General features: G+C 45.7%; 1 long non-coding RNA gene across 1 annotated transcript; it reads left to right on the top strand.

The window, feature by feature from the left end:
- Positions 1–420: 420 nt before the first annotated feature.
- LOC138808561 (uncharacterized) lies at positions 421–6,401 on the top strand. The gene is made up of 4 exons (XR_011366503.1): positions 421–515; positions 3,206–3,401; positions 4,233–4,365; positions 6,234–6,401. It is a non-coding gene; the product is annotated as an uncharacterized lncRNA (long non-coding RNA).
- Positions 6,402–12,777: the final 6,376 nt, after the last annotated feature.

The following is a 12,777-nucleotide window of genomic DNA, read 5'->3' as shown; positions in this document are numbered from 1 at the left end:
GAGAAAAAGAGCTCAGGGACAGCCTTCATGACCAACAACAACACGGAGAGGCATTGCATGATGTCTTTGGGATTGGCATGGGCCAAATGTAATTGGAATTAATTATAATTGGAATTAATCAAGTCCTCCAAGACAAAGCAGTACCTCCTTTAATCCTGTGCTCCTCCATCGTCTCACCCCCTGGCCTTGTTCGTGCTTTGGGTCAGCATGGTTCTGGCTGGATGGGAGGGCTCCAAGGAAGATCCCAGAGCAATCACCCCACCTCCTTCTGCCCTGCTCACCCTGATGCTTCTGCTCTTTGCCATAGACCTTCTTCCTGGAATCCATCCATGAGGTCATCACCACCATCATAGTGGTGAGTGGTGGGTGTGGCCTAACTAGGGGCAGTCAGAGGTGGAAGTAGGTCTGGGACTAGGAGCTTCCACTTTGGGTGTGGGCTGAGGCCTGGGCTGACTTTTATTTCATCCTGACCCTTGCAGTGGTGGGGAGACAGTGTAGACTTCACATTGAGTCAGGTAAGATTGGAATCTGGAGGACCACTTGTGTGGGGAAGGATGTGGGACTCAGGGGGCCACTGTTGTTGGTATTTTCTTGGGACTCCCCCCTCCCTCTCTCATCCCTCAATGGTAGAAGAAAAACTTCAACTCAGGGTGTGGGAAGAGGGGGCAGGGGAATATTTTGGGTTGAACCAGACTTGTGCTTCATATTCATCCTAGCCCCTACTTCCTATTTATCTGAGGAATGGCCATATGGGTTTGGGAGGGGGAAAAATCATCCTAGCTGAGAATGTGGATCAGTGGTAGAGTGTTTGCCTAGCATGCCAGAAGTCACCAATGGGCCACCAATAGGCCATTAGATGTCCCTTGAGTTTGGGCCAACTCCCTTCAGCCTCTGCCCTACCCTACCCCCAGTTTAACCTTCCCGTTGCCCGGCAGATGGAGGCCTGAGAGAAAGCCACTTGGTCACCTACTTCTGGTGGCTAACGCTTTTGAGAGTCAGTATGTCACATAGAGAGTCGTCATCTACATCAGTCTACCGGAGAAAGTGAGAAAGCACTCCTCACTTGAGCCTGGAAGCTGTGGGCAGATCTGGATGTGGGGCATCTGGGGCAGGACCTGCTCCTTGGGGGAATCCACTATGGGGTCGGGAACACTGACCTCTCCTCTGGCAGTTTCCATGCTGTCTTCAAGTTGCTTCTGAAGCAGTGTTGGGGAGGGGGATGGGAGGCTCAGCCTGTGCTGGCATCTGGAAACTGCTGTCTGTGCTTTCCCTGACTAGGAGTGACAGCAGCTCCTCAACACTCTCCTCTTCTCGATCTTCTCCTGAGACAGCCAGTGCATGCACTGGGCTTTTTCCCAACATAGCTCATTCAGGAACAACATCTGCTTTTTACACACCATGAGGGACTCCTTGATAGTTTGGATGTGTGCCAAAAGCTGGCTGCATCAATGCTGGAGCTCACCTGCTGGACTCTGGAAGTCCACCTCATCAGGCAGGTCATGGATGAGGGTCTGTGGCTCCAGCTCAGTCTGGCACTGAGCTGCTGGGTTGGCCATGGGGTGCCTGAAGCTAGCCCACCATTCTTGGGTCAGGAGTTTCCCCCTGTGGATCTCATCCTCCAAGAGCACTCTCAGAGCCATGTCACTCTTGGTCTGGGGAACCTCTCCATCCTGTGTGATGGTCACATGGGGTGGGGGGGATTCACCTCGTTACCTTTTGCTTCTCCAGGGCTCATCCCTTCCCCTTCCCCAGGGAAAGCCAGGAAGCTCAGCTGGGCTTGCAGGCATTCCTCCTGTGATCTGGTGGCTTCCAGGCACTTGAGAGTGTCCTGCCACTTCGGGGACACCACCTGGTCCCTCCAGTTTGTTGAGCCCTTCACTTGCATCAGCTGCTCCAGCAGCTGGATCTGCCTCTCTAAGTGCTGCTGCAGGGCCTCCTTCTCAGACCACAATCGCTCATTGGAGACAATGTGTCATTCACAGGAGGTTCTGAACTCCTGCACTGGCCCAGGGACTGCTCCTGCTGCTCCTGAGCTGCTTGGCTCTCTCTCTCTCAGCCACCACTATCCATTTCTCTATCTTCTTCTCTGAGCAGTCCTACTGCTCCCGCAGATGTTTCTTCATCTGCTGCTTTGTGTCCAGGATGCTGGCAAGCTCCTCCTTCTCACTACTCATCCGGTGGAGAGTGTCCCACAGCAGGGCCAGCTTTTCCTCCGGTTGTCTATCCCACACACATGCACATCGTGGGGTCTCAGGGGTCTCCTGCTGATCCTAGGCTTTCTCCTCCAGTCTCTGCAGTTGCTCCTACTGCTCCACGTTCTGAAGACGGAGACTGGTTTTCCTGGACCTGGATATGAAGTTGTTCCTCCAGGTTATTCAACTCCATCTTCAGTACCTAATGCCCTCCAGCGCTTGTTGGAACTTGCATATTCTCTTCTTCATGTTGCTCCTCTGTACCTACAGCACTTCCACCTTCTGCTGCAACTCTGTGTTCACTTGCTCCAGGTCATCAAAGTTTCTGGTATTTTCCTCGAGCTGAAGGATCACATCATTCAGCTGTTTGAGGAACATTTTGGTCTTCTCCTTTGCAGCAGTGACCAGAGAAGCCACTATCTCCAGCTCTGCCACACCCCACTCTGTAGCTTGTAGGCAGCTGGTGAGAGCTTCATGCTCCCTTTCTCTGTCATCAGCGGCCTACTGCACTTGGGCCAGTGCACATTGTAAATCGCTTTCTGCCGAAACCAACCACTGTATGGGTGCCTTTTGGATTTCTACCTCCATTTTTGGTGCTGCATGTATCTGGTCTATCTTCTCCCTCTCTTACTCCCATTGACCCGGCGGGTCTGTCTCCCTACTTCAGTGGTTGGATCTTGGCACAGAGTGCCTGGTTTCTTCTTTTCTGTGGTCCAGGGTGGGCATCATATGCAGGTAGCATCTCTGTGGATCCTTGGTGGGATTGGGACCCTTGACACTCTGGACCCTGGTGGCTGTGACTGAGTCCAAAGGCAGGGTAGGCCCATGGTCGGCATCACCTTTCGCTGGACTCTCCATACAATCTCGCTCCCCAGTGGTGTTTGTCTTGGGGATCCCTCCCTTTTTCGTGTTCTTTGTTTTCTTGAATGTTTCAGGTCTGTCGGGAGGATACTGCTGGTGTTCTTGTGGCAGCTTTTTGCCCACAGTTCTCTCATTCATTCTTATTGTTTCAGACATCTGAGCGCCAGGACGGGAAAGTTGGGCTGGCTACATTCCCAGGCTCTAGAAAATCTTCTATTCTCCCACTCACTGACTAGGACATCGTTTCCTACTCTACCTCAAAGTCACCTGGAGTCTCTTGCTCACCACTCAGCGACCTCTACATTCCTCAACTGCTGATAGTGGTGTCACCCAACAGAGGGATTCCAGGTGCTACTGGGAAGCATGTAATATGGGCATGTCCACTATTCTTGGATCCCATTGGTGAAAAAGAACGATGAAAAAATGGGGGTGTGCCTGGAATCCTGGGATGCAGACCAAGTGGGCCTAGTCAACATGACAGCAGCTCCTTTACCAGGAAAGTCTGTCCAATCCAGTTGGGGACAAGAGGGAGACCTGCTTTAGCCAGATGGCTGCACAGATTGTTGTGTATGTCTGTTTTTGCCAGTCCTGGACCTTGAACTCAGCATCTGGTCACAGTCCATGAGGTGTTCTTGCTCAAGATTAGCCCTCTACCACTGGAGCCACACAGCTCTACTTCTGGCTTTGTTGGCATTGAGGTTGGACAGGTGTCTCAAGGACTTTCCTGCCTAGGGTTACTTTGACCATGATCCTCCTATCACAGCCTTGTAAGTATCAAGGAGGACTGGTGAGAGCCACTGGTGCTTGGCTAATCATTGTTCGGGATTATGGCTTCCTCAGTAGCCTGCAAGCCTTCAGCAATGCAAGGTGAAGTATGTTTTGGAGCCAGATCACTCAGACCCAGATGGCCATACTGCAAAGTAAGAAAATGTAAAAATGCCATCCTGCCACTTTTTTCTGTGCAATTCCCCCGTTGCACAGGGCCTGAAGTTCTAGGATCCCAGGATAGCTTGTGTTTCCAGCGGCTGCACCCCAGCCTATGGTGATGAAAGCTGAGGCACGGTTACCATGACCTGAGTTCAAGACCATGCTTGGCAAAAAAAGCAAAAAAGCAGAAAAAAATTAGCTCCCTGGCTTGCAATTCACGCTGTTTCTCCTACCTTTGATTTTGAACTTAAGGCCTGGGTAACTCTGAAGCACTGTGGACGAAGGGGAAGCTCACCATGCTTGAAGACAAGAAAGTGAGGCCTGGTCCCTAGGCATGAATTAAAGTCCCAGCCCTGGAAAAATTCTATTTATATATATTGTAAAGGTAAGATTTCTACTTACATATAGATTTTCAGTCCATGTCCTGTTTGTATTGGTTATTTATTGTATTTTTGTTTTATTCATTTATTTTCCATTTTTTAATTGTGAAAATACTGTACATAGGGGATACAATTACATGGGCAAGATAATGAGTACATTTCATATCAAGCATTGTAGCCTCCTCCTTTGTTTCCACTTCCCATCCCTTCCCATGTTCCCTCTCACCCCCCCAACCAATCCTCCCTGCTCCTCCCCCGCACTCCCCCTGCACCAATGTTGTAAAGTTCATTTTTGACATAACGACTTGTACATCTCATTGCTGCAATGGGTCCACCTGTATCCCTATTTAAACGATTAATTTTTCCTGTTCCCCTCCACAAATTATACCGACATCAAATACAGTGAAAGCAGGTGTTATACTGTGGGAGAGGGACGTACAAAGCAACAAAGAAATAATATTATACATGTGTTAGAAACAATCACAAGAGAGAGAAAAATCATTTGAGTACATATCTTAGGGTTCATTTCCCTAACATCAGCTTATCTGACCTATTCTGCTTGACCCAGACATATACTAGATATTGCAAATAAGGGAAACCATGGGACCTATGCTTCTTTGGGCCTGGCTTACTTCACTTAATATAATTTTTTCCAAGTCTTTCCATTTCCTAATAAATGGGGCAATGTCATTCTTTCTGATGGAGGCATAGAATTCCATTGTGTATATATACTACGTTTTCTTGATCCATTCATCTACTGAGGGGCATCTGGGTTGGTTCCATATCTTAGCTATAGTAAATAGTGCTGCAATAAACATAGTCGTGCTGGTAGCTTTAGTGTGGTCTTGTTTGTAAACATTTGGGTAAATGCTCAAAAGTGGAATTGCTGGGTCATAGGAGAGTTCTATGTGAAGTCTTTTGAGGAACCTCCATACTACTTTCCAAAGTGGTTGAACAAGTTTACACTCCCACCAACAATGCAGTAAGGTTCTCTTCTGTCCACATCCCCTCCAGCATCGGTTGTTATTAGAGTTCTTGATTATAGGCATTCTAACTGGTGTGAGGTGGTATCTCAATATTGTTTTGATTTGCATTTCTTTTATGGCTAGGGAGGTTGAGCATTTCTTCATGTGTCTATTGGCCATGCATCTTTCCTCTTCAGAGAAGTTTCTCTTTAAGTCTTTTGCCCACTCTTTTATTGGGCAATTGTTTCTTTGAGGATTTGTTGTTGGGCGATTTAATTTTCTGAGTTCCCAATATATTTTAGATATGAGATTTTATATTGACTCTGATGACACACATTCCATTCATGATATTGATGACAACCCATCACATAGTATCTAGATTTGCACATGTGTTCTCCATCATGTCTGACACCCAGGACTCTCAGAGAAAAGGAAAACAGCTATCACACTCAGCTTCTTACTCCATGATCCAATTGTTGGCAGTGCTGGGATCTGAACTCAGGGCCTAGCAGACCCAATTCAGACCCTGAATGGGTGTGTCAAAACTGCAACCTCTAGCCAATGAAGCTGCCAGGGCATTTCCAGACCCTGAGATTGAGCTGCAGGAGTGGACAAAATAGCCATACATGGATAGACAGGTGGTAGAACAACAAAAAAAAATATTTGTACATAGTGGCAGAGATATCTACCTAATATTCAATGACATCAACTACATTCCTACTAACTCTTAGGACTTTATTATGCCACCATTGAAGGAATAGTATTCTTTTCATGCTTAATTAACCATTCATTAAGATGAATCATTGTCCTAGGATCACTGCCTCTAATTTTGGACTTGACCAATACACGCAGAAACTTCTCATTCAATCATGCGTTTGCTAACATTTCATTGTTATTCCCATGCATAGGAACAAGTATCTTGGGATCTCCCCGCACTGGTAGGTGTCAGGACCAGGATTCAAGCTCAGGGCCTATTTTGCCGCATGGGCCTATGGTTTCCCTGATGGGCCGTTAGCCTTCTCCAATGCAAGGTGAAGTACCATTTGCAGCCGTGTAATTCAGACCCAGGATGGTCACCGTGCAAAACAAGAAAATATAAAAAATCCATCCTGCGACATTTTTTCTGTCATTTTTCTGTCATCTTTTCCTGTCATTTTTCTGTCAGTTTTACCTGCAAAGTTTTAGAGCCTAGGATCCAAGGATCGGCTACAGGCCCATGGGAGCCCACCAGCCTGAGGTGATCGAAGCTGAGGCAGAGTTGTCATGAACTGAGTTCAAGTCCCATGCTTGGCAATAATAATAATAATAATAATAATAACAATAACACACCCTGGCTCAGAATTCTCACCATTTTTCTGCCACCTCTGAGATTCCAACTCAGGACTGGGTAACTTTGTTGCACTGTGGGGGAAAGTGAAGCTCACCATCCTTAAAGACTACAAGGTCAGGCCTAGTCTCAGGGCCTGAACTGAAGCCCGAGCACTGGCAAAAATCATATGCTCACCTACTTTATACATAGGATCTCTCTTTACATAGGGATGTGGAATGCATCATGCATTCAGTGTAGTTATTCTTTTTATTGTGTGCCTTAGTCATGGATGCATTTTGTATTTTATTGTATAAGATGACAGCTATAACTGTGCTGACATGGATGGCAACTGATTCCCATGAATATAGAGTTGCCTATATAGCATACTGCATCCTAGCTGAGACCCAGGACTTTCACAGGACAGAGAAACAGGTGCAACGATTGGCTTCTCACATCAGGATTCATCTTTTGGCAATGCTGGGATCTGACCTCGGGGAATGGCAGGACCAATAGGCGAATGGGTCCAGGTAAGCACACCAGACTGTGATACACTAAGGAGCGAGGCCATTCCCAGGACCTGAAATTGAGCCCCGCGTGGGCGTGGGGCAGGGCGGAGAAGGGGAGCACAACAGTCATCCTTTCATAATCTAAAGGTAGTATGTAAATAAGTACATATTTGTATAGAGTAGGATGGCGACCAGTGATGGAATCCAGTCTACCTTGTGACTAATGATTCTTGGATCTTCCCAAATGCCTCCATTTCATGACTGTGATGATTATGGCCATGTTTCATCAGCTCTTCATTAAAAATAATCTATACCCCATAAGTCCTGCCTATCATTTCCTACTAGCATCAAACTGGAACTACTCATTCAAAGATGAGATCCATCGAATTCCATGACTCTTCCTAGGTCTGGAAATGAGTATCTCAGAATCTCCCACCATTCCCTCAATGCATGGGGGCTGACCAGGATTCGACCCCGGGGCCTACGTTGCTGGGTCGGCCTCTGACTCTTCTGATGGCCAACAGGCCATCAGCCACACCAGGTAACCTTCACTCTGCAGGCCACCGTGTTTGGACCCTGCATGGTCAGCATGCAAAGGAAAATAAATGTAAAAGTGCCAGGTGGAACTTTCCACCGCTTTTATTCCCCCTCGGGGCTTTTATTTTTCCAGCAAGCCCCTGGATCTTAGGGTCCGAGGTCTGTGGGTCCAGAGGCTGCAGCCTAGGATGATCAGAGCTGAGGCAGAGTTGCCATGACTTGAGTTCAAGGCCCGGCTCTGGCATAAAAATAAATAAATAAAAAATTATGAATGAAGCACCCTAGCTAAGAACTCACACTGTGATACTGCTAGAGCTGGGATTTAAACTCAGGTCTGGGTAACCCCATTGCACTGTGGGAGAAGGGGAAGCTCACCATCCTTGAAGACTAGAATGTCAGGCCTGGTCCAGGGCTTGATTTGAAGCCCAAGCACTGGACAAAATAACAAGCCCAACTCTTTTACATATAGGATCTCTATTTACATACAGGTTTGGTATGCATCTTGCATTCAATGTAGTTATCTTTTTTTTATTTTGAGTCTTATTCATGGATGTATTGTTTATTTTATTGAGTATGGTGACAGGTATATCTGTGCTGACATGGATGACATCCTATTCCCATGGCTATAGAGTTGCCTATATACCATTCTCCATCCTGGCTGAGGCCCAGGACTTTCACAGGACAGGAAAACAGGTGGATCGATGCGCTTCTCACATCAAGATGAATCTTTCGCAAGTGCTGGGATTTGAACTCAGGGCCTAGCTGGCCCAATTGGTGAATTGGGTCAATTTGAGCACACCAGCCTGTGAGCCACTATGGAGCTAGGATGTACCCAGGTTCTGAGACTGAGCCCTGGAAGGGAGGATCAATATAATCATGAATTCATCGTTTAAGTACAGGATCTATATTATCATACATGGATGGGTGGCATCTTGCATTCAGTGTACTCGTTCTCTTTATTTTGTGTCTTATGCTTGGATGCAATGTGTATTTTATTGATTATGATGACAGATATAACTGTGCTGACATGGATGGCAACCCACTCCTTTGGGTATAGGGTTGCCTATGTAGTAATCTCCGTCCTCCCTGAGACCCAGGTCTTTCTCAGGACAGGAAAACAGATGGATCGATAGGCTTCTCACATCAGGATAATCTTTTGGCAGTGCTGGGATACAAACTCAGGGCCTAGCAGGCCCAATTGGTGAATGGGCAAAAGTGAGCACACCAGCTTGTGAGCCACTAAGGAGGTAGGCCAGTTCTAGGACTTGAGATACAGCCCTGGGAGAAGGGGATTAGGAGGGGGGAAAATAGTCATGCATTTGTAAGTGCAAGTTAGTATGCAAATAAGTACATATTTTTATAGTGTAGAAGAGATGGAGACCTGTGATGGGATCTACCTTGTGACTACCAATGCTTGGATCTTCCCCGATGCCTCCATTTCATAACTGTGATGATTATGGTCATGCTTCATCAATTCTTCATTAAAAATAATCAATATCCCATGAATCTTGCCTATCATTTCCTACTCACATCAAGCAGGAACTACTCATTCAAAGATAAGATTGATTGCATTCCAGGACCCTTCCTAGGCCCAGAAACCAGTGTCCCAGGATCTCCAGCAGTTCTCTCATAGTAAAAGGGCTGACTGGGATTCATCCTCGGGACCTCCATTGTCTGGTTAGTCTGTGGCACCCCAAAAAACCAGCAGGCTTTCAGCCATGTCAGGTCACCTTCATTCTGCAGGCAGCCATGTTTGGACCCAGAATTGTCACCATGCAAAGGAAGCCCCAGCACTGGACAAGCCCACCTCTTTTAAACATAGGATCTCTATTTACATAACGATGTGGCATGCACCTGGTTTTCAGTTAATCTTTTTATTTTGTGTCTTATTCATCTATGTATTGTGTATTTTATTGAGTATAGGAGGAAATATATAACTGTGCTCACATGGATGACAACCTATTCCAATGGGTATAGAGTTTCCTATGCTTTCTATATCCTAGCTGCAACCCAGGACCCAGCATAGGAAAACATCTGCAAGGTTTGGCATCTCACATCAGGATGAACCTTTTGGCAATGCTAGAAGTAGAACTCAGGGCCTAGCAGAACCAACTGCCAAATGGGTCAACATGAGCACACCAGCTTGTGAGCCACTAAGGAGGTAGGCCATACACAGGACGTGAGATCTAGCCCTGAGGTGGGGGTGGAGCACCATATTCATCCATTCATAAGCTGAAATTAATATGCTAATAAAGGCCTGTTTGTATAGAGTAGGAGATGTGGTGAGCTGTGTTGGAATCCTATCTTCCATGTGACTACCAATTCTTGGATCTTTCCCAATTCGTCAATTTCCTGAATGTAATTATTATTGTCACACTTCATGCAGTCTTAATTCAGATCTTACCTATCATTTCCTATGTGAATCATGCATGCACTTCTCAACTCTTCCCTAGGCCTGAATTCAAGCACCAGTACTGAAAAACAAAACATTTATAGACATTTTAAATATTGGAGTTATATCGCTATATTCATTTTAAATCATGTTTGTTGGAGTGATTCATTATATTTTATTATTATTAATTGATTGATTGAGTTAGCATTTATTTTATGGACTGTGAGTACACCTATAACATTTATTACATTTGTTCCAATCTATTCCATAGCATATAGCTTTGAATACATAACATGCACATCATACTTAAAACCCAGCACTTGCACAGAAAAGGAAAACAGGTGTCACACATGGAATCTTACACCAGGAAGAAACTTTGGCAATGATGGGACCTTGACTGAGGGACTAGGAGGCCCAATTCATGAAGGGGTGAGTGTCAGCATGGCAGCATCTAGCCCATGCAGGTGCCAAGTGGATCTGAAGACCTGGGATCGAGTTCCAGGTTTGGCCAAAATAGCAAAAATGTTCTATGCAGATGATGCTATACAAATAAATATAAATTTAGATACTTACATACTGCCAGAAATATCTATTTAGTGTTCAATTATACATACTACGCTCCTACGGATTCTCAGGTCTTTAGTGAGGACTCCATTTAATCAATAGTATTCTTTTAGTGCATAATGAACTATGAATTAAAATCAGTCGGTGTCCTGTGATTATTGGGTCTAATTTTCTGCTAGACTGATTGATGAACTACTCATCAAACCATGACATTGTTCACAGTCCTCTGGTGCTCTTATGGAAAGGCAATAGATTCTTAGGCTCCCCAGCCCTTTGGAAGTGGCATGACCGGGATTCAAACTCAGGACCAAGGTGTCCAGGTTGGCCTATGGCTTCGCTGCCAGCCTGCCAGCCTTCAGCAGTGCCAGGTAACCTACAGGTTGCAGCCATGTCATTTGAAACCAGGATGGTCACCATGCAAGGAAGGAAAACCAAGAAACCGCCGACCATCCACAGATCGCGGGTTTTTTTGGTGCTGTTTTCATTTTGTTTTCCTGTCAGCCCCTGAGGCGTACCATCCCATGATCGGCCGTGAGTCCAGAGGCTGCACCATCCCAGCCTAGGGTGATGGAATCTCAGGCAGTGTTGCCACAACTTCAGTGCAAGCCCCGTGATTGGCAACCAATCAATCAATCAATAAAATTTTAAAATATTAGAAATATCTGGGCGCCGGTGGCTCACACCTGTAATTCTAGCTACTCAAGAGGCTTAGGATTGTGGTTCAATCCAACCCAGGCTGTACAGCCCATGAGACTCTTATCTCCAATAAAGCACTAGAAAACCAGAAGTGGTGCTGTGGCTCAAGCGGTAGTGCACTCGCTTTGAGCTGAAGAGTGCATGGACAGTGCCCAAGGCCAGAGCTCAAGCCCCACGAAAAAAAATTGTAAAAATACTAATGAAGCTCCCCAGCTTGGCATTCAAAACTTTTATTTTTCCTTTAAGGCCTGGCATTTGAACTGAGAGTCTGGGTAAATCTAATGCACTGTGGGGGATGGGGAAACTCACCATCTTTGAAGACAAACAATTCAGGCCTCTTCCCTAGGCCTGAATTCAATCCCCAGTCCTGTTAAAGTAATATTCATCCACATTTGAAATAATGATTAATATCAACATACTTATGTTTTGCCGCGGACCGGGTTCTGTCGGGACAACGGAGGATACCTAGGGGAGGAACCTGGAATAGGACGGGGAGATGGCAAACAGACAACTCACACACATTAGGAGTGGATGCTGAGTGCTGAGTGCGATTTAATGCAGAGGATAACAAACTTTTATAGCAAAAGTCTCCATAAGAAAGGGCAAAAGGTTACATAATCTTGCTGCAGGGCTTCATTCTTGGGTGGTCACCAACTGGTCGCCTGATAGGCACTTGTTTCCAGCTTTACCTCTATTTTTAAGAAATACAATGGGTTTCGATGATTGTCACCAATTAACCACTACTTTTTTCTATAGAGGCCTTAACTGTCCCATTAAGATCTTTCCTGTTCCTTCTTTAATAGTAAGCACCAAGGAGACTTAGATTTAGCAAGTCTCTTAGTAAATGAGGAAGTTCTTTCTCCTAAGTAGTTATCTCAGCAATTGCCATACATTCTTTCTGTTCTAGCCGCACCTACAACTTTTTGTAAATTTCTTACAATTCCTTCTGCTGGAGTGACTTTGTGAAACCCCCAATACTTTTATATTTACTTATAACTTGTCTACTAGCCTCCATAAGAGGGGTTTCAGGGTAGCACTTAACTCTGGTGAGTTAGTCATATTTTTAAGACACTCATCAGATATTGGAGTCGTCAACACTCTTAAGAAAGAGCTTTGAATAAGGGAACGTTGACAATGAGTAAGTACAATGAGCAGTAGAAACAGTAAAAGATTAATAGGCACTCTTTATGAGGAGAAGAAAGACAGAAACACATCTTTTCCCAGGGGTTTTGCCAGCCTTTTCCCAGGAGTAGGCCTCTTAGAAGCCCTATTCTCCAAGGTAGACTTCGGTGAAGTCCCAAAACTTGGAGATAGGTTTCTGTAAAGCCCCATTCTCTGAGGTAGACTTCGGTGAAGTCCCAAAACTCAGAGATGGGTCTCGAGGCCCCTATCATGGTCTGATAGATGGTTTCCAATGCTAAGCAGACTCTACTGGGGTCGGCGTGGCA

This window comes from Dipodomys merriami, unplaced genomic scaffold, assembly GCF_024711535.1.
Source record: "Dipodomys merriami isolate MVZ:Mamm:240054 unplaced genomic scaffold, mDipMer1.0.p SCAF_455, whole genome shotgun sequence".
NCBI lineage: Eukaryota > Metazoa > Chordata > Mammalia > Rodentia > Heteromyidae > Dipodomys > Dipodomys merriami.
The sequence above is the reverse complement of the archived record's forward strand: the minus strand, read 5'-3'. Positions and strand labels throughout refer to the sequence as shown.